Genomic DNA, 22925 nt, shown 5'->3' with positions numbered 1-22925 from the left:
ATTTTCTAAATACCAATTAAAATTACAATTACTTAAACTTTTTTCTATTTTTTTATGTCAGGATAAATGATAGCTGACCTGTCACCTTCCCTTGCATATCCGTTTTAGAAAATACTTGTAGTAAATAGCAATATTAGAACACACCTTTCATATGAATTATGCATTGTGCCATTCCTCTGTTAAAAACTCCCGGTAATGTAAGACAAATTGTAACTGGGTGCTACCATTCTCCTTGTCACACCGATCCAGAAAAATGATTTCTTTGCCCAAGAAATGGCGACAAGATGGCTGACATCAATTATTTATTTCCCAGACTACCAGAAAACACACAGCGGCTTTTTAACCCCTTTACCCCAAGGGTGGTTTGTACGTTAATGACCGGGCGAATTTTTACAATTCTGACCACAGTGCCTTTATGAGGTTATAACTCTGGAACGCTTCAACGGATCCTGATGATTATCACAATGTTTTCTCATGACATATTGTACTTCATGATAATGGAAACATTTCTTTGATATTACCTGCGTTTATTTGTGAAAAAAATGGAAATTTGGCGAAAATGTAGAAAATTTCGCAATTTTCCAACTTTGAATACTTATGCCCTTAAATCACAGAGAGATATATCACACAAAATACTTAATACGTAACATGTCTCACATGTCTACTTTACATCAGCACAATTTTGGAAACAAAATTTTTTTCTGCTAGGGAGTAGTGATGAGCGAATATACTCGTTACTCGAGATTTCTCGAGCATGCTCGGGGGTCCTCCGAGTATTTTTTAGTGCTCGGAGTTTTAGTTTTTCTTGCCGCAGCTGAATGATTTACATCTGTTAGCCACCATAAGTACATGTGGGGATTCTCTAGCAACCAGGCAACCCCCACATGTACTTATGCTGGCTAACAGATGTAAATCATTCAGCTGCGGCAAGAAAAACTAAAACTCTGAGCACTAAAAAATACTCGGAGGACCCCCGAGTGTGCTCGAGAAATCTCGAGTAACGAGTATATTCACTCATCACTATTAGGTAGTTATAAGGGTAAATAGTTGACCAGCAATTTCTCATTTTTACAACACCTTTTTTTAGGGACCACATCACATTTGAAGTCATTTTGAGGGGTCTATATGACAGAAAATACCCAAGTGTGACAACATTCTAAAAACGGCACCCCTCAAGGTGCTCAAAACCACATTCAAGAAGTTTATTAACCCTTCAGGTGTTTCACAGGAATTTTTGGAATGTTTAACAAAAAATGAACATTTAACTTTTCTTCACAAAAAATTTATTGAGCTCCAATTTGTTTTATTTTACCAAGGGTATCATGAGAAATTGGACTCCAAAAGTTGTTGTGCAATTTGTCCTGAGTACGCTGATACCCCATATGTGGGGGTATACCACTGTTTGGGCGCATGGCAGAGCTCGGAAGGGAAGGAGCGCTTTTTGACTTTTAAATGCAAAATTGACTGGAATTGAGATAGGACGCTATGTTGCGTTTGGAGAGCCATGGATGTGCCTAAACATTGAAACCCCCCACAAGTGACACCATTTTGGAAAGTAGACCCCCTAAGGAACTTATCTAGATGTGTGGTGAGAACTTTGACCAACAAAGTGCTTCACAGAAGTTTATAATGTAGAGCCGTAAAAATAAAAAATCATATTTTTTCACAAAAATGATATTTTTGCCCCCAATTTTTTATTTTCCCAAGGGTAACAGAAGAAATTGGACCCCAAAAGTTGTTGTGCAATTTGACCTGAGTATGCTGATACCCCATATGTGGGGGTAAATCACTGTTTGGGCGCATGGCAGAGCTCGGAAGGGAAGGAGCGCTGTTTGACTTTTCAATGCAAAACTGGCTGGAATTGAGATCGGACGCCTTGTCGCGTTTGGAGAGTCCCTGATGTGCCTAAACAGTGGAAACCCCCTAATTCTAACTGTACCCTAACCCAAACACACCCCTAACCCTAATCCCAACCCTAACCACACCCCTAACCCGAACACACCCCTAACCCTACTCCCAACCATACCCCTAACCCCAACAGACCCCTAACCCTAATCCCAACCCTAACCACACTCCTAACTCTAACACACCCGTAACCCTAATCCCAACCATAACCCTAACCACATCCTTAACCCTGACACACCCCTAACCCTAATCCCATCCGTAAATGTAATCCAAACCCTATCCCTAAATTTAGCCCCATCCCTAACTTTACCCCATCCCTAACTTTAGCCCCAACCCTAACCCTAGCCCTAACTTTAGCCCCAACCCTATCCCTAACTCTAATGGGAAAATTGAAATAAATACTTTTTTTTTATTTTATTATTTTTCCTTAACTAAGAGGGTGATGAAGAGGGGTTTGATTTACTATTTATAGCTGTTTTTTTAGTGGATTTTTATGATTGGCAGCCGTCACACACTAAAAGACGCTTTTTATAGCAAAAAATTGTTTTTGCGTCTCCACAGTTTGAGAGCTATAATTTTTCCATATTTTGGTCCACAGAGTCATGTGAGGTCTTGTTTTTTGCGGGACGAGTTGACATTTTTATTTCATTTTTGGGCACGGGACATTTTTTGATAGCTTTTTATTCCGATTTTTGTGAGGCAGAATGACCAAAAACCAACAATTCATGAATTTCTTTTTTTTTGGGGGGGGGGGGTAGCGTTTATACCGTTCCACATTTGGTAAAATTGATAAAGCAGTTCTATTTTTCTGGTCAGTACGATTACAGCGATACCTCATTTATATATTTTTTTATGCTTTGGCGCTTTTATACGATAAGAAATATTTTATATAAAAAATAATTATTTTTGCATCACTTTATTCTGAGGACTATAACTTTTTTATTTTTTTTCGCTGATGATGCTGTATGGTGGCTTGTTTTTTGCGGGACAAGATGACATTTTCAGCAGTACCATTTTTTTTATATCCTTCTTTTTGATTGCGTGTTATTCCACATTTTGTTAGGCGGTATGATAATATAGCGTTTTTTGCATCGTTTTTGATTTTTTTTTACAGTGTTCACTGAAGGGGTTAAGTGTCCTAGTGGGACAGTTTTATAGGTCGGGTGGTTACGGACACGGCGATACTAAATATGTGTACTTTTATTGTTTTTTTATTTAGATAAAGAAATGTATTTATTGGAATATTTTTCTGTATTTAGGATTTTTTTTTTACTCATGTAAATATTTTTTTACTTGTTTACTTTGTCCCAGAGGGGGACATGGCTATATAGTGTCAGATGGCTGATCTGAAGTTTTGCAGTGCACTGTGTCAGATCAGCGACCTGACAGGCACTGCAGGAGGCTTGCTGGCACCTGCTCTGAGCAGGCACTTGCAAGCCACCTCCCTGCAGGACCCAGAAGGACCCCCATGGCCATTTTGGATCCGGGGCCTGCAGGGAGGAGGAGGTAGAAGACCCTCCGGAGCCCCGTCCCTGCGTGATGCTTCTCTATGCCGCCGGAACGCTGCCATCATGTTTGATTGCAGTGTTCCGTGGGTTAATGTGCCAGGAGTGGTCCGTGACCATTGCTGGCATATAGTGCCAGATGTCAGCTGTGATAGTCAGCTGACACCCGGCCCTGATCAGCCGCACTCCCCCCGTGAGCGCGGCTGATTGGTGATGACGTACTATCCCGTCGGTGGTCATAAATGCCCAAACCACCTCGACGGGATAGTACGTCATATGTCAGAAAGGGGTTAAGGCAAAGTTCTTCCAGCGGCCGGGAGGGAGTGGGGTAGAGTACACAAAGTGGCTTAAAAGCGCAGTACTCCCACAGGAGGAGGGTGCAGAGTACAAATAGTGGCTTAGAAGCACAGTACTCCCACAAGCAGAGAGTACGGAGTACACACAGCGGCTTAATGGTAAAGTACTCCCAAAGGCTAGGGGGCAGAGTAGTAGAAACTTAATGGATCAGTATTCCCAGATGGAGGGTGCACAGTACACACAGTGGCTTAAATGCACAGTACCCACAGTGGATTAAAAGCACAGTACTCTCACAGCCAGAGGGAGGGAAAAGTACGCACAGCGGCTTTTTGGCACAGTTTTCCCACAGATATGGGTTGCAGAGTACACACAGCGGCTTTATTTCAGAGTGAATAGTCAGAATCTGTGCCTCACTCCACATATGTCTTATCCCTACACTAATGAGTGCATAATGGTGGTGATACTTGTGATCTGGTGGTATTTGGCATGGCTGTGATGGCTCTGGAAGTGTCCACAGTCTAAAAGCTTGTTGATTGGCTGTGCTGCAGCCTTTCAACAAGCTTTATTAGTCTGGTGAACAAGAACAGGAAACCAGACATACATTAAAAAGTCAGTGTTCGTGGTTCGGCACCAGACACTAGGTGTCCGGTACGGACCCCGAACTTTACTGTTAGGGTTTGCTCATCCCTATTCTTGTCTCCACATACGGTAATCAGACTAGATCTCTGGATCAATGTCCTATTGATGTGCCATATTTGATCCTCATTTACTGAACTCTTGTGGAGTAATTTCAGTCAAATTTTTTGGCCAAATCTTGTGCTAAGCATCTCATGTATTTTTTCATAGATTTCACAAGGATTTAAGCTATTCACATTTCATGTATCACACATTCCCTTGCTTTAGTACAATTGAGTGCAGCCATTCATCTATTTGCTATATAAGTTGTTTTTTGGTTATGCACCAGTTCAGACTAGTTGTCTGTTCAGTCAGTTTACCATTACTTGCTAGGAGCTGCAGACCGGTCATGGCCACTAGCTAGCAGAACGCTTTCTGACTTTCAAGTACTGACAACTCCTTGTTACACCACACTAACTTTTTTTTTTTTACACTGATGTTATTAGACTGAGAAGTGCTATTTCTATTTATGAAAAATACAATCAAAACATGTGCATTTATTTAATTTAATTTCCCAGACCAGATGATTTTTATAAGACTGCTGAACATCCTCTAATTTGGCTTTAAAAATAAATAGTCAAAAGGAAAGATAATTATGCTATTTCACAATAGGGAATTAAGATATGTTGTGTGTGGTTTCTATGAAGTTTCATTGCTGTCTGATTACATTTTTATTAGTTTAATTTTACATCTATTCATACTATAGTTCTATCTCACACCTATCAGTGGCTTTGCCTAAGGCTGCCATCACACTAGCAGTGTTTGGTCAGTAATTTACATCAGTATTTGTAAGCCAAAACCAGGAGTGGGTGATAAATGCAGAAGTGATACATATGTTTCTATTATACTTTTCCACTCCTGGTTTTGGCTTACAAATACTGATGTAAAATACTGACCAAATACTGCTAGTGTGACGGCAGCCTAAGGGTTCGTGCACACAACCGATTTTCTTGTGCGAGTGCTATATGTGGTTTTCCATACCTATACTATTCTGTGGGACTGTGCACATGTCTGATTTTTTCTCAGACAGAGTCCATGGATAAAAGTCAGAGAAATGTCTGATTTTGACCCAAAGGTTGGATCAAAATCCACAATGAGGTCCAAATGTCATTTTTTTTTTCTCTCCACATCCAAGAAAAACTAATACCACTCTGATCCAAGTCTTTGCGAAATAATTGCACCATTTTTCTCGGATGTGCATAACACGGTCGTGTGACCCTAACCAAAGTCACATTTCCGGAAAGAATGTAAATTCTTTTCTTGTCCCATCAGAATCTAGGGCTGAAGTTATAATTTCCCCCTCATGTTTTTAACTATGGCTGAGATTAATTGCTGTGTGAAAACACAAACTCAATACAAGCTCATTAAAAAAGCCAGTGCACGAGGAACTGATTTCCATTACGGCAAAGAAAATACATTACAAGCCACTAATCTGCTATATACAAGCAACATAAAAGTTATGTACATGAATGTTCTATGATAATGCCCACTAGCTATATATTTTCTTAAGTGCTTGCTGTTTAAATTGCTTTTTTCAATCTTTTATTACATTACAGATTTGTCCTTCCTAAACTTATTTATCAACCCCAAATATCCTAAAAGGTATTGCATGAGGTATGCATACATGAAAAAATGTATTTGTCTATGCGATGTCTGAATTTATACAGTATAATCTGCCTGCAATGTTAGAAAAGTGCACATCTACATAAATTTTGTCACTGGATTGCTGTTACTGATGTCTCTGACAGATACCATCTATCACCCATAGACTCCCTGAAAGAAACATTGGTTCATTAGAGCTTTTTTCAGTGGACAACGGAAAATTGTATTGAACTAATATTAAGACAAAATGTATAATGGTATAATATATAATAATTAGTGATGAGCGAGCACTAAAATGCTCGGGTGCTCATTGCTCGGGTCGAACAATTTGTAATACTCGGGTACTCCGCCAGAACAACTAGTCCAATATAAGTCTATGGGAGATCCGAGTATTTTTACCCCGATAACCCCGGGGGTCCTTTTAAAGTCTAAAAACGTTTGAAAATGATGGAAACAGTGCTCACATGACATGGGAACATCATGGCAAATGTCCCTGGGAGCATTTTGACTCCTTGGTCACAGCTGTAAACAATGTTGTCAGAGTTTCACACCATTTTTACAGGCACAGCAAAAAAAAAATAAAAAACAAAACCAAAATGGATTTTGCTGGGAAATATGTTAAGGAACATTCTTTCCAGGGTAATAACTTGTATATAAGACAAAATAACCAACCCAACCCCAGAGTTTTCAGATGGGAATTTTTTAAATAATTCCGCAACAATGGCTCTCTGGTACTGCACCATTTTAGTATACCTGTCTGCCTCTGGAACAAGAGATTGAAAGTTCCCCTTGTAGCATGGGTCTAAAAGTGTCACTACCCAGTAATGACTGTCACCCAAAATTTTTACAATACGAGGGTCACAGGAAAGGCAGCGCAACATAAAGTCAGCCATGTAGGCAGACTGGTAACATGAAAGCCTTCCATGTCCTCAACAACAGGACGAGTGACCAAGGTGTCCTCCTCCCTGTCTTCAGGCCATCCACGCTGAACAGAAGGTATGACAGTTGTGCTTGTAGTACCATCTATGCCTCATGAAAGTAGCTCCTGTTCTTCCTCCTCCTCCTCTTCCTCATTGTCAACCAATCCATGTCGGGATGACATGAGGCTGGGCTGTGTGTAATCACCCTGCATGGTTCCTTGCTCCATGTCCTCGTGCTCCACCTGCAATGCATCATCTTTCATTGTGAGCAGAGAGCTTTTCAGAATGCAGAGAAGCGGGATGGTGCTTCTAATTATGGTGTCATCGCCGCTCACCATCTTGGTGGACTCCTCGAAGTTTTGCAGGATGGTACAGATGTCTGACATCCATGTCCACTCCTGTGGTCTTATGTGTGGCGTCTGAACTGAATAACGACGGCCTTGTTGATGCTGGTAGTCAAGCTTCCGCATGTCAGGGTCAAAGCGACTACAGGAGGAGAAAGATGGAGAAGGTGATAAAGCAACTTGTGCAGGATAATATCCAGAAGAAACAGTTATGACAGCAGCAGCAGTGGCAGCAGCAGTACAAGCAACAAATGGAACTCCTGGCTGAGGTGATCCATGGCAAGGCAACTACCCCACCGCCAAGACCAGACGATGACTCACATGTGAGGAAGACGGTAAGAAGAGCATTGCAAAAGATGACCCCAGCGAATCATGTTGAAGCATTCCGGACTTTTTTTCAAAAGGGTAGCATAATGGGAGAAATTGCCTCCGGAGCAGTGGGCAGAGGTGATGGTGCCATATTTAACAGGGGAACTGTAGAAGGCCTATTATGACCTGAACTTGCAAGATGCAAAAGGGTATGCTAAGTTGAAGACTGAGATCTTGGCATGCTTAGGAGTAATTCAATGTCAGGGTGCAACAGGTGCACCACTGGGCCTCCCCAGTCCCAAATGTGTGACATCCTACACCAGATCCCAAAAATGGTTACAGCCTGAATCTTCCACCCCAGCATAGATGGTTGAAAGCGTCGTCATTGACAAGTTTATACATTCCATTCTGAGGCTGGTGCAATCCTGGATTACCCAGGGAGATCTCCAGAAGGCCGATGAACTGTTGGGTGTGGTTGAAAAGTACCAGGTGGTTGAGAGTTCCTTGGGGAAGCAAGGGGTCTTAGCATCTCCATATTGGGGTTCCCAAAGGCGGGAGGATACCCAAAAGAGGGGAACTAGAGCCACATCTGGGGGGTGTCCATGAGCCCAGGAGGTGTCTGAGTTGTTGCCAAAAGCCCCATCCAATAACTTAATTTGTTGGAGATGCCACACTTCGGGTCAGATAACTGCCTGTTGCCCAATTACCACCGAGACAATGGACTATGGCATAGGATGTCGCTGCTCATATTTTGCATATCCTGCCTGCAGTGCTGTCCCTCAACCAGGCAAGGGGCTGTAGACATGTCCTGTATCAGTGAACGGAGTGCAAATGACTGGCCTGTTGGACTCAGGTAGTTTAGTAAGGGCCACAATTCCTCTTTGGCTAATTCCTAGGAAGACGGTGGGTGTCTGTGGTATCCATGAGGACGCTTAGGACTAATAGGGCGGGACTTCGCATTATTTTGGGACTTGTGGGAGAAAGGGAGGAGACCTGGTGGCCCGGACAAAAGCCAGTTCCCTCCTTATGAAACCTTGTCGTAGGCCTCAGCTGATGGGTTTCCTTTTTGTGCTCCTGTTGGTGATTAGGATGAGTCAGCATCCCCGGAGGCCAACATCCCTGTGTTGGAGGTGTCTGAGGGAAACTTTGGAACCTCTCAACTAAGGGGTTAAACTTTAAAAGGGCATTTAATAATGAATAATGTGATGGTACTTAATGGTGTTGCTCAAGAGCCATGGGGTTTTAAAGGGGTGCTACTATACCAGGTCACCAAGCTGAGTGGGGAGGCAATTGAGCAGTTACTGGTGCCATTGCCATACAGACGCAAGGTGTTACACATGGCCCATGCACATGTGTTAGGTAGTCATCTGGGCTTAGAAAAAAAACCAGGAATGGATCCTCTAGACTGAATGGACTTTTTACTTCATGTTTTTACTTTGTGCCGGAAAAGGCTTTTCTTTTGATTGATTTCCTGAGTGGTTTATACAATTTTAATAAACCTGCCTGGACATTTTAAATATTAAGTATTATATTAATAATATTAAATATTATATTTTATATTTACATTTTATGAAAATACAAGCATAGAATATATGTAATGTGTACATATGTATAGAATCACAAATTATGATTTGAAGGGAATCTGTTAGTAGGATTTCACATTCCAAACTATTTATATGTATATGTAGCTTATCAATAATAAGTACAGCAATATCTTTACATAGCTGGTCCTTTCCTATGTTACTAAAAAATCAGCATCAACTCCAGCCCTGTATTGCCTCCTCCGGCTTCTTTGCCTGAAGTCACCCAGCATAAAGGCTGTCAGTCAAGAAGGAGGAGAAGGCAACATTGGAAGGGGAGTAGAGCTGAAATGACAGAGGCTTCATTCCTTCATCCTCATTTGCATATCAATCCAAATACTGATTCACCAGTAACAGAGAAATGAACTGGCAATGTAAAGGTAATGCTGAATTTGTTTTGAAAGAGATACATGCATATATAAATAGTTTGAGGGGTGAATCCTGCTGACAGACTTCCAATAATATCAATGATAATATATTTTACATTTATTTAAAAAAATATTGACTCATACAAATTACCATACCGATAACACAATTTTAAAAATTTTAGGCGGTAGGTGACAAACCCCATTTTTTCCAGTGCTCTTTCTAGGTCAGTGATCACTAGGCTGTGACTAGTTGCTTCCCCTGTGTTAGTCGGTCAATGAAATTGACTGAAAAGATACTGACCCCGCATTTAGCAGCTGGGACACAATTGTTACACATCAGGTAAACTCCACTGCCATTGAATTCACTCACCATGCAAATGATTTATCTGGAAGTTAAAACCCGCAAATACCCACTGTTACGTTTCATAGCACCGCTCTTTGATATTATGCTGGTGGTTCTGAAATTTTAATTGGAAATTTACCTGTTGAGTAATTCTGTTTGTTTTGTGTTCTGCTCCTATGACATACAATTTTCTAATTACTCACATGGCAGAGTCTCATTTCAATCCCGTCACCTGCAGAGTTATCTATTATCAGAATTTTAAGGTGTAATGAACATTAATTTAATATGGGTTTTTGTGTGAGCATAAATAGTACTGGTGCCAAAATATGCTGATTATTAAAGTTTCAATTTATAGTAACTTTTAAGTTAGCTGAAATTGATTTGTTCCCTTAGCACTTTCAATTACATTTTCTAATTCTAAGTACAACTAAAAATGTAAGTGATCATTATTTTAAAAAATAGGAAAATAGGACATTGCTATCCATGGACAGTAAGGATACTGCATATTCCCTTCTACATCCTCAGCAAATTAATTTTGGAACAAATCAGGCCAGACATATTACTTGAAGCAAGTATCACCAAGCTACGACTTGCCTATTTTGGACACATCAAACGAAGAGAGCAAACTGGAGAAGGACATCACGATTGGAAGAATAGAAGGAACAAGGCAAAGATGAAGATCAGCAACCCCATGATTTCCAAGTGGGTTCCTTGTATCCACACTTGTATCCAAGTGGGTTCCTTAGTATCCACACTTAGTGAGTGCCATCAGCCTTTTCCTTATGTGTCTGATCCCTCTACACTGTGACATCTCTTCAGATATTTGTAGACAGCTCTTAAGTTTCCTCTTGGCCTTCTTTTTGGGACATACTTTGCAGTCCACTCACCATCCTGGTAGCTCTTCTCTGAACTTTCTCCAATTTTTTAATGTCTTTTTTAAAATGAACTGTACACAGTATTCTAGATGCGGCCTGAACAAGTAGGAGTAGAGGGTGATAATAACTTCACGTGATCTAGACTTTATGATTCTTTTAAGACATCCTAGAACTGTGTTTGCCTTTTTTGCTGCTGCATCACACTTTTGAAGTTGGTGATCTATTAGTATACCCATGTCTTTTTCACATGCTGTTGCTTAGTTCTATTCCTCCCATTCTGTAGATATACCGTATATACTCGAGTATAAGCCGACCCGAGTATAAGCCGACCCCCCTAATTTTGCCACAAAAAACTGGGAAAACTTATTGACTCGAGTATAAGCCTAGGGTGGAAAATGCAGCAGCTACCGGTGAATTTCAAAAATAAAAATAGATGCTCCATACCGTTCATTATGGCCCCATAGATGCTCCATATAAAGCTGTGCCACATATAATGCTCTGCACCATTCATTATGGCCCCATAGATGCTCCACATAAGGCTGTGCCATATATAATGCTCTGCACCATTCATTATGGCCCCATAGATGCTCCACATAAAGCTGTGCCACATATATAATGCTCTGCACCGTTCATTATGGCCCCATAGATGTGCCATAGAAAGCTGTGCCCCATATACAATGCTCTGCACCATTCATTGTTGCCCCATAGATGTGCCATAGAAAGCTGTGCCCCATATACAATGCTCTGCACCGTTCATTGTTGCCCCATAGATGTGCCATAGAAAGCTGTGCCCCATATACAATGCTCTGCACCGTTCATTGTTGCCCCATAGATGTGCCATAGAAAGCTGTGCCCCATCTATAATGCTGCTGCTGCAATAAAAAAAATGACATATTCACCTCTCTTGCTTGCAGCTCCTCAGCGTCCAGTCTCGGCGTCTCTCCGCACTGACTGTTCAGGCAGAGGGCGGCGCGCAGGTTAGTGCGTCATTGCGCCCTCTGACCTGAACAGTCAGAGCAAGAGGATGGGAAGACGGAGCGGCGCCCGGCGTGTGGAACGGGGACAGGTAACTATGTAATACTCACCTGCTCCCAGCGTCCCTGGCTCCTTATCCCGGACAGATGGTCTCCGGGTGCTGCAGCCTCTTCCTCCATCAGAGGTCACCGTTACCGCTGATTAGAGGAATGAATATGCGGCTCCACCCCTGTGGGAGTGGAGTCCATTTTCATAACTTTAATGAGCGGTCCCACGTGACCGCTGAGCAGGGGAAGAGCTGCGGCACCAAAGACCGTGGGACAGGCAGGGGGAGCGCCAGGACTAGGTGAGTATGCAACAGCCTCTCTCCCCCTCACCCGCCGACCCCACCGCCGATCATGACTCGAGTATAAGCCGAGAGGGGCACTTTCAGCCCAAAAATTTGGGCTGAAAATCTCGGCTTATACTTGAGTATATACGGTAATTTTTATTTTTCATGCACAGATGTAGAATCTTGCATTTCTCCCTGTTAAATACCGTTCTATTAGTAGCTGAAAATTGTTCCAGCTTATCTAGATCCTTCTGAATCTTTTCTCTGTCTTCTCCAGTGTTAGCTATCCCTCCTAGCCTTGCATTGCATGCAAATTTAATCAATTTGCCTTCAGATTCCTTATCTCGATCATTTATAAAAATGTTGAACAACACTGGGGCCAAGACAGAGCCTTGTGGTTCCCCACTTGAAACAATCTTCCAACTGGATGTACAACCATTTATTACCACTCTTTGAGTACGATCACTGAGCCAGTTATGAATCTACCTAGCCATAGCCTTGTCAATCCCATACTTGGTCATTTTTTCAAAAAGGATGGTATGAGATACTTTATCAAATGCTTTGCTGAAGTCAAGATATACTATATCTACCGCATTTCTCCGATCCACACAGTGATTCCATCAAAGAAGGAAATTAAATTAGTCTGATATGACTTGTTTGCTACAAACCCATACTGGCTCTTGTTAATTACTGTATTCTTATCCAAGTACTTAAATACATGCTGTTTAATAATTTGTTCAAAGATCTTTCCTGGTATAGAAGTAAGACTCAATAGCCTGCAATTTCCTGCTTCCATCTTCTTTCCTTTTTTGAAGCTAGGGACAACATTTGACCTTCTCAAATCCTTTATGACTTCTCAAGATCTCCAGGATTTTTCTGGCTAGCAGTTCTGCAATTTCCTCTGCTCTTTCAGTAAAAATCCTATAGTATCTTTGACTTTTCTTTTGCTTTGCAAGCCTCACTTTTGCAAGCCTCACTTCATTACTGGCTTCAGGTCTTTTAATGCTTGCCCTTCATCCCCTGCAAACAGCATTATATTCTTATTTAGATATCCCCCTCTTTCCATTTAATATACATTTATCTTTTCCTTTTTAACAAGTGATGTGGTTCTGTGTTCATTTATCCTGTTCTCTTTAAATGCTTCCAATTCTTCCTTCTTTTTGAGATTGTTACCGATTGTGGATTGTGTAGTGAGGATTTCGTTTAGCAAAATCTCCTATCCTTCTTGGACATTTCTGTCCTTTAGAACATCTAGTCATTGGACCTTTCTTTCTGAGTCCATTAGAATCAGCCTTTCTGAAGTCCAGCCTTAAAGTTTTACTTATTGGCAACTGTGTCTCATCATAATCTTCCTCTCTTGACAAAATTTGCCGTTCCCCACATCACCTTCTTTTGGCCATGGCTGCTCTAAGTTTTGTGCATCACTAAACAACATCTCCTCCTGTCTCTCTTGAAACATGCAGGATGAGAGGTCACAATCAAGAAGTGATGTTGTAAAGAGCTCCTTGGAGTGTCCTAGTGTGGGATTACTAGTCTCCTGGGACTCAACAAGGTGGGTAGAAAAGGATTAGGGTGAGGATAAAGACTGTTGGCTGGAGAAACTGGAATGTGTGGAAGACTTGGTGGTGCTGCCAAGCATGCTGAGAGCATTGTCTGCTATCCTACCATCCACCAGTTTGTACTGCTCTGGCTTCAGACGTTGTATACTGTGCCTCCTTGCACAGTATGACAGGAAATTATTTTATGGATGAGCGTGTTTCTTTTGCTTCAGCAACTGGTATAATCATACCTTTGCCATGTCCACAGCATCTGTGTGCACCATCATCAGCACTTCTACTTCCCAATCCCTTACCACACGCCTTATGAATTTTGTATTTGCTAGGTCTATGGAAACAAGGTTTATTTTTGTAAAAAAAAAATTGTCACCTGCAGCAGGAGAATAATTTTTTGGAGAATAACACCAAAATAATGTAGCACAAAGCATGTAAAATTGTATGGATGAGTAATTGAATCAAGAATAATTTTACAACGCTTTTTGTGAGTGTTATATACCAACAAAAATGTACCAAAGACCGTGTAATACTGTATGGATGAGGACTTGAATCCAGAAACATTTTTCAATGCTTTTTGTTAATGTTAGATACAACCGAAATGTACCACAAACCACAAACCATGTAATAAACTATGGGTGAGTAATTGAATCCATAAACAAATTTTGAACGCTTTTTGGAAGTATTTCGTAATAATGAAATGTACCGCAGAGCACCTAATACTATATGAGTGAGGAACTGAATCCAGAATTTTTTTAAAATGCTTTTTGGAAGTTTTATCTAACACAGAAATATACCACAGGCACCACACATGTGGGGCAGGGATTTTAGTTTTAAATCTAGCCCCGCCAAATGCTTTCCAAGTAATGAGCAGCCAGATATTGGAGTGATATCTGCATATCACAGAGCACGTTCGCTCTTTCCTATCTATATACAATCGAAATGTAACATACAGCACATAATACTCTATGGATAACAAATTCAAGCCAAAAACCTTTTTTAACTTTTTTTGGAGTGTTGTAGAGAGATGAGTGAACTTGTTCGGAAAACGTTTACCAATCTCAATTTCAACATAAACATTGCATATTCGGATTCATGCTCCAATTCCCGAGCATTTATCCTCAAAATCGGCAAAATTTGGACAAAGCTCGGTAAATCATCGAGTTTCCACTAATGCTTTGGTTAGGACTTTGGCTAGGATAGTGGTGCTCTATGATGAGTGCGGGAAGACGTGTTTAATGAGGGGAGGATGGTGGAGAGAGGTCAGAATAGCGTCGGACGTTGTTTTTTTTTTAAATTAACTTAATGTGTGGAAATTCAGGCAGCCAATCAGTGCGGAGAAACTATTGTGAGTGACTTATCTCGGTTAATACTGAGTGTCAGCTATCTCAGGACCTATTAACACTCCCTATCTTATACTCTTATCATAGGGCATAATAAAAACCCTAGGGTCAGCTGCCGAGGAGCAGGGGTGCCATTATTGCTACATGTAGGGTGCCATCCTCCGCTGGCAGGCAGGAGTTGAGAATAGGACCATTAGTGTGGCTGTGTTAGCTAATTTGTACTATTTGTACTATTGATTGATTATCTATAAACTAGATGGCAGCCCGATTCTAAAGAATCGGGAGTCTAGAATCCATATATACTTTATTTATTCAAATGTAAGAATAATACAATTAATAAATAATAGTAAGAAAGAACAAAAAATGGCTGCACTCACCAGCTCTTGACAATTCTTGTTATTTAAGGTACAGTTACACAGGATCCATGAACATGCTTATGAGGGGAGTGATGAAAGACATCAGACAACAACTTTGCGTGTTGTGGCAAATGCCACAACAACGGTTCTTTGCTTAAGAACAATAATGTAAATAATAAATAATATGTATCAATAACTATGTATATTGGTATGTTCTTTCTTGGCACAGGAAGGAAGTAGTATTCTAGGCAATTATATATTAGATGGGCATTTCCTGAAGGAAATACATGGTGCTTGAACAGCGCTACCAGCTTTACAGCAGCACTTTTCACACACGGGACTGGGGGGCGCGCTTACTTTTGCACCCGGGGCCGGGGGCGCGCTTACTTTTGCACCCGGGGGCGCACTTACTTTTGCACCCGGAGGCGCACTTACTTTTGCACCCGGAGGCGCACTTACTTTTGCACCCGGGGGCGCACTTACTTTTGCACCCGGGGGCGCACTTACTTTTGCACCCGGGGGCGCACTTACTTTTGCACCCGGGGGCGCACTTACTTTTGCACCCGGGGGCGCACTTACTTTTGCACCCGGGGGCGCACTTACTTTTGGGGCCGCACTTACTTTTGGTGGGCGGGGCTCCTCAACCTCCGATTTGGTTTGTGGGGCCCCTCGTCCTCCGATTTGGTGGGTGGGGACCCTCGGCCTCCGATTTGGTGGGCGGGGACCGGCCTCCGATTTGGTGGGCGGGGACCCTCGACCTCCGATTTGGTGGGCGGGGACCCTCGGCCTCCGCTTTGGTGGGCGGGGCCCCTCGGCCTCCGATTTGGTGGGCGGGGTCCCTCTGCCTCCGCTTTGGTGGGCGGGGCCCCACGGCCTCCGATTTGGTGGGCGGGGTCCCTCTGCCTCCGCTTTGGTGGGCGGGGCCGCTCGGCCTTCGATTTGGTGGGCGGGGCTCCTCGGCCTCCGATTTGGTTGGTGGGGCCCCTCGGCCTCCGATTTGGTGGGCGGGGCCCCTTATCCTCTGATTTGGTGGGCGGGGACCCTCGGCCTCCGATTTGGTGGGCGGGGACCCTCGGCCTCCGATTTGGTGGGCGGGGACCCTCGGCCTCCGATTTGGTGGGCGGGGCCCCTCAGCCTCCGATTTGGTGGGCGGGGTCCCTCTGCCTCCGATTTGGTGGGCGGGGTCCCTCTGCCTCCGATTTGGTGTGCAGGGACCCTCGGCCTCCGCTTTGGTGGGCGGGGCCCCTCGGCCTTCGATTTGGTGGGCGGGGCCCCTCGGCCTCCGATGTGGTTGGTGTGGACCCTCGGCCTCCGATTTGGTGGGCGGGGCTCCTCAGCCTCCGATTTGGTTGGTGGGGCCCCTCGGCCTCCGATTTGGTGGGCGGGGCCCCTTATCCTCCGATTTGGTGGGCGGGGACCCTCGGCCTCCGATTTGGTGGGCGGGGACCCTCGGCCTCCGATTTGGTGGGCGGGGACCCTCGGCCTCCGATTTGGTGGGCGGGGACCCTCGGCCTCCGATTTGGTGGGCGGGGACCCTCGGCCTCCGATTTGGTGGGCGGAGCCCCTCGGCCTCCGATTTGGTGGGCGGGGTCCCTCTGCCTCCGATTTGGTGGGCGGGGTCCCTCTGCCTCCGATTTGGTGTGCAGGGACCCTCGGCCTCCGCTTTGGTGGGCGGGGCCCCTCGGCCTTCGATTTGGTGGGCGGGGCCCCCCGGCCTCCGATTTGGTGGGCGGGGACCCTCGGCCTCCGATTTGGTGGGCGGGGACCCTCGGCCTCCGATTTGGTTGGTGGGGCCCCTCGGCCTCCGATTTGGTGGGCGGGGCCCCTTATCCTCCGATTTGGTGGGCGGGGACCCTCGGCCTCCGATTTGGTGGGCGGGGACCCTCGGCCTCCGATTTGGTGGGCGGGGACCCTCGGCCTCCGATTTGGTGGGCGGAGCCCCTCGGCCTCCGATTTGGTGGGCGGGGTCCCTCTGCCTCCGATTTGGTGGGCGGGGTCCCTCTGCCTCCGATTTGGTGTGCAGGGACCCTCGGCCTCCGCTTTGGTGGGCGGGGCCCCTCGGCCTTCGATTTGGTGGGCGGGGCCCCCCGGCCTCCGATTTGGTGGGCGGGGACCCTCGGCCTCCGATTTGGTGGGCGGGGACCCTCGGCCTCCGATTTGGTTGGCGGGGCCCCTCGGCCTCCGATTTGGTGGGCAGGGACCCTCGGCCTCCGATTTGGTTGGTGGGGACCCTCGGCCTCCGATTTGGTTGGCGGGGCCCCTCGGCCTCCGATTTGGTGGGCAGGGACCCTCGGCCTCCGATTTGGTTGGTGGGGACCCTCGGCCTCCGATTTGGTGGGCGGGGACCCTCGGACTCTGATTTGGTGGGCGGGGACCCTCGGCCTCCAATTTGGTGGGCGGGGACCCTCGGCCTCCGATTTGGTGGGCGGGGACCCTCGGCCTCCGATTTGGTGGGTGGGGACCCTCGGCCTCCGATTTGGTGGGCGGGGCCCCTCGGCCTCCGATTTGGTGGGCGGGGCCCCTCGGCCTCCGATTTGGTGGGCGGGGCCCCTCGGCCTTCGATTTGGTGGGCGGGGCCCCTCGGCCTCTGATGTGGTTGGTGTGGACCCTCGGCCTCCGATTTGGTGGGCGGGGACCCTCGGCCTCCGATTTGGTGGGCGGGTACCCTCGGCCTCCGATTTGGTGGGCGGGGACCCTCGGCCTCCGATTTGGTGGGCGGGGCCCCTCGGCCTCCGATTTGGTGGGCGGGGCCCCCGGCCTCCGATTTGGTGGGCGGGGCCCCTCGGCCTCCGATTTGGTGGGCGGGGACCCTCGGCCTCCGATTTGGTTGGCGGGGCCCCTCGGCCTCCGATTTGGTGGGCAGGGACCCTCGGCCTCCGATTTGGTTGGTGGGGACCCTCGGCCTCCGATTTGGTGGGCGGGGACCCTCGGACTCTGATTTGGTGGGCGGGGACCCTCGGCCTCCAATTTGGTGGGCGGGGACCCTCGGCCTCCGATTTGGTGGGCGGGGACCCTCGGCCTCCGATTTGGTGGGTGGGGACCCTTGGCCTCCGATTTGGTGGGCGGGGACCCTCGGCCTCCGATTTGGTGGGCGGGGCCCCTCGGCCTCCGATTTGGTGGGCGGGGCCCCTCGGCCTTCGATTTGGTGGGCGGGGCCCCTCGGCCTCCGATGTGGTTGGTGTGGACCCTCGGCCTCCGATTTGGTGGGCGGGGACTCTCGGCCTCTGATTTGGTGGGCGGGGACCCTCGGCCTCCGATTTGGTGGGCGGGGACCCTCGGCCTCCGATTTGGTGGGCGGGGCCCCTCGGCCTCCGATTTGGTGGGCGGGGCCCCCCGGCCTCCGATTTGGTGGTCGGGGCCCCTCGGCCTCCGATTTGGTGGGCGGGGACCTTCGGCCTCCAATTTGGTGGGCGGGGACCCTCGGCCTCTGATTTGGTGGATGGGGACCCTCGGCCTCCGATTTGGTGGGCGGGGACCCTCGGCCTCCGATTTGGTGGGCGGGGCCCCTCGGCCTCCGATGTGGTGGGCGGGGCCCCTCGGCCTTCGATTTGGTGGGCGGGGCTCCTCGGCCTCCGATTTGGTTGGCGAAGCCCCTCGGCCTCCGATTTGGTTGGCGGGGCCCCTCGGCCTCCGATTTGGTGGGCGGGGACTCTTGGCCTCCGATTTGGTGGGCGGGGACCCTCGGCCTCCGATTTGGTGGGCGGGGACCCTCGGCCTCCGATTTGGTGGGCAGGGACCCTCGGCCTCCGATTTGGTGGTCGGGGACCCTCGGCCTCCGCTTTGGTGGGCGGGGCCAGGCCCCTCGGCCTCCGCTTTGGTGGGCGGGGCCGCTCGGCCTTCGATTTGGTGGGCGGGGCTCCTCGGCCTCCGATTTGGTTGGCGAAGCCCCTCGGCCTCCGATTTGGTTGGCGGGGCCCCTCGGCCTCCGATTTGGTGGGCGGGGACTCTTGGCCTCCGATTTGGTGGGCGGGGACCCTCGGCCTCCGATTTGGTGGGCGGGGACCCTCGGCCTCCGATTTGGTGGGCAGGGACCCTCGGCCTCCGATTTGGTGGTCGGGGACCCTCGGCCTCTGCTTTGGTGGGCGGGGCCCCTCGGCCTCCGATTTGGTGGGCGGGGTCCCTCTGCCTCCGATTTGGTGTGCGGGGACCCTCGGCCTCCGCTTTCGTGGGCGGGGCCCCTCGACCTTCGATTTGGTGGGCGGGGCTCCTCGGCCTCCGATTTGGTTGGTGGGGCCCCTCGGCCTCCAATTTGGTGGGCGGGGACCCTCGGCCTCCGATTTGGTGGGCGGGGACCCTCGGCCTCCGATTTGGTGGGCGGGGACCCTCGGCCTCCGATTTGGTGGGCGGGGACCCTCAGCCTCCACTTTGGTGGGTGGGGCCCGTCGGCCTCCGATTTGTTGGGCGGGGCCCCTCGGCCTCCGATTTGGATGGTGTGGACCCTCGGCCTCCGATTTGGTGGGCGGGGCCCCTCGGCCTCCGATGTGGTGGTCGGGGCCCCTCGGCCTCCGCTTTGGTGGGCGGGGCCGGGCCCCTCGGCCTCCGCTTTGGTGGGCGGGGCCGCTCGGCCTACGATTTGTTGGGCGGGGCTCCTCGGCCTCCAATTTGGTTGGCGGGGCCCCTCGGCCTCCGATTTGGTTGGCGGGGCCCCTTATCCTCCGATTTGGTGGGCGGGGACTCTCGGCCTCCTATTTGGTGGGCGGGGCCCCTCGGCCTCCGATTTGGTGGGCGGGGCCCCTCGGCCTCCGATTTGGTTGGCGGGGCCCCTCGGCCTCCGATTTGGTGGGCGGGGCCCCTCGGCCTCCGATTTGGTGGGCGGGGCCCCTCGGCCTCCAATTTGGTGGGCGGGGACCCTTGGCCTCCAATTTGGTGGGCGGGGACCCTCGGCCTCCGATTTGGTGGACGGGGACCCTCGGCCTCCGATTTGGTGGGCGGGGCCCCTCGGCCTCCGATGTGGTGGGCGGGGCCCCTCGGCCTCTGCTTTGGTGGGCGGGGCCAGGCCCCTCGGCCTCCGCTTTGGTGGGCGGGGCCGCTCGGCCTTCGATTTGGTGGGCGGGGCTCCTCGGCCTCCGATTTGGTTGGTGAAGCCCCTCGGCCTCCGATTTGGTTGGCGGGGCCCCTCGGCCTCCGATTTGGTGGGCGGGGACTCTCGGCCTCCGATTTGGTGGGCGGGGACCCTCGGCCTCCGATTTGGTGGGCGGGGACCCTCGGCCTCCGATTTGGTGGGCCGGGACCCTCGGCCTCCGATTTGGTGGTCGGGGACCCTCGGCCTCCGCTTTGGTGGGCGGGGCCCCTCGGCCTCCGATTTGGTGGGCGGGGTCCCTCTGCCTCCGATTTGGTGTGCGGGGACCCTCGGCCTCCGCTTTCGTGGGCGGGGCCCCTCGACCTTCGATTTGGTGGGCGGGGCTCCTCGGCCTCCGATTTGGTTGGTGGGGCCCCTCGGCCTCCGATTTGGTTGGTGGGGCCCCTCGGCCTCCAATTTGGTGGGCGGGGACCCTCGGCCTCCGATTTGGTGGGCGGGGACCCTCGGCCTCCGATTTGGTGGGCGGGGACCCTCAGCCTCCGATTTGGTGGGCGGGGACCCTCGGCCTCCGCTTTGGTGGGTGGGGCCCGTCGGCCTCCGATTTGGTGGGCGGGGCCCCTCGGCCTCCGATTTGGATGGTGTGGACCCTTGGCCTCCGATTTGGTGGGCGGGGACCCTCGGCCTCCGATTTGGTGGGCGGGGCCCCTCGGCCTCCGATTTGGTGGGCGGGGCCCCTCGGCCTCCGATGTGGTGGGCGGGGCCCCTCGGCCTCCGATTTGGAGGGCGGGGACCCCCGGCCTCCGCTTTGGTGGGCGGGGCCCCTCGGCCTCCGATTTGGTGGGCGGGGACCCTCGGCCTCCGATTTGGTGGGCGGGGACCCTCGGCCTCCGATTTGGTGGGCGGGGACCCTCGGCCTCCGATTTGGTAGGCGGGGCCCCTCGGCCTCCGATTTGGTGGGTGGGGACCCTCGGCCTCCAATTTGGTGGGCGGGGACCCTCGGCCTCCGATTTGGTGGGCAGGGACCCTCGGCCTCCGATTTGGTGGGCGGGGACCCTCGGCCTCCGATGTGGTGGTCGGGGCCCCTCGGCCTCCGCTTTGGTGGGCGGGGCCGGGCCCCTCGGCCTCCGCTTTGGTGGGCGGGGCCGCTCGGCCTTCGATTTGGTGGGCGGGGCTCCTTGGCCTCCGATTTGGTTGGCGGGGCCCCTCGGCCTCCGATTTGGTTGGCGGGGCCCCTCGGCCTCCGATTTGGTGTGTGCTCTGCCTGGGGCCACTGTGCTCTGCCTGGGGCCCCATATGCTGCCTGGGGCCCCTGTGCTCTGCCTGGGGCCCCTGTGCTCTGCCTGGGGCCCCATATGCTGCCTGGGGCCCCTGTGCTCTGCCTGGGGCCCCTGTGCTCTGCCTGGGGCCCCATATGCTGCCTGGGGCCCCTGTGCTCTGCCTGGGGCCCCTGTGCTCTGCCTGGGGCCCCATGTTCTGCCTGGGGCCCCTGTGCTCTGCCTGGGGCCACTGTGCTCTGCATGGGGCCCCATATGCTGCCTGGGGCCCCTGTGCTCTGCCTGGGGCCCCATATGCTGCCTGGGGCCCCTGTGCTCTGCCTGGGGCCACTGTGCTCTGCCTGGGGCCCCATAGGCTGCCTGGGGCCCCTGTGCTCTGCCTGGGACCACTGTGCTCTGCCTGGGGCCCCATATGCTGCCTGGGGCCCCTGTGCTCTGCCTGGGGCCACTGTGCTCTGCCTGGGGCCCCATATGCTGCCTGGGGCCCCTGTGCTCTGCCTGGGTGTAGGACACTGGTGACGTCACTTATCTCCGGACATTAGCTCCGGACATTAGCTCCGGACATTAGCTCCGGACATTAGCTCCGGACATTATCTCAGGACATTAGCTCCGGACAAAGCCACGGAAGTTGGCACAAATTGCAGGAAGTAGTATTCTAGGCAATTATATATTAGATATGTATTTTTGTCTGTTTGGGACAACTGTCCCTCCTGTTTTAAAGGGAACCTGTCACCACGTTTTTGGAAGATGGGATAAAAATAGCGTTAAATAGGGGCAGAGGTGGGCGTTACATTAGTGTGTGTGTTATGCGTTTATTACCCACCTAAGTTGCCGAAATAACTTTGCAAAGTCTCCGTTTTCGCCTGTCAATCAGGCTGGTCAGGTCGCATGGGCGTTGTCTTCCCCCAGATTTGGCGTAGTTTTCCGTTGGTGGCGTAGTGGTGTGCGCATGCCCAAAGTCCGGAATCCTCTTCCAGGGGATTTAAAATAGCGCGGTGTTCGTTATTGCATTGGTGATCGGTGGGCGCGGCCATCTTCCTTTGGCCGCGCGTGCGCAGAAGCGGCGCTCTGCTGGCCGCGGCTTCAGGAAAATGGCCGCCGCGATATCCATCTGCGCACGCGCGGCATCCCGCGGCCATTTTCCTGAAGCCGCGGCCAGCAGAGCGCCGCTTCTGCGCACGCGCGGCCAAAGGAAGATGGCCGCGCCCACCGATCACCAATGCAATAACGAACACCGCGCTATTTTAAATCCCCTGGAAGAGGATTCCGGACTTTGGGCATGCGCACACCACTACGCCACCAACGGAAAACTACGCCAAATCTGGGTGAAGACACCACGCCCATGTGACCTGA

General features: G+C 49.9%; 1 long non-coding RNA gene across 1 annotated transcript in view; it reads right to left on the bottom strand.

Annotated features, from left to right (window-relative positions):
- Positions 1 to 22574, bottom strand: part of LOC143808550 (uncharacterized) — a 1160439-nt gene extending 1137865 nt beyond the window's left edge. The window contains exon 1 of the long non-coding RNA XR_013221975.1: positions 22396 to 22574. This is a non-coding gene — a long non-coding RNA (uncharacterized LOC143808550). The remainder of the gene's footprint in view (positions 1 to 22395) is intronic.
- Between the last annotated feature and the right edge of the window lie 351 nt (positions 22575 to 22925).

This window comes from Ranitomeya variabilis, chromosome 2 (assembly GCF_051348905.1).
Source record: "Ranitomeya variabilis isolate aRanVar5 chromosome 2, aRanVar5.hap1, whole genome shotgun sequence".
In the NCBI taxonomy this organism is placed as follows: Eukaryota; Metazoa; Chordata; class Amphibia; order Anura; family Dendrobatidae; genus Ranitomeya; species Ranitomeya variabilis.
Note: the sequence above shows the minus strand (reverse complement) of the source record. Positions and strands in the feature narration are given on the sequence as shown.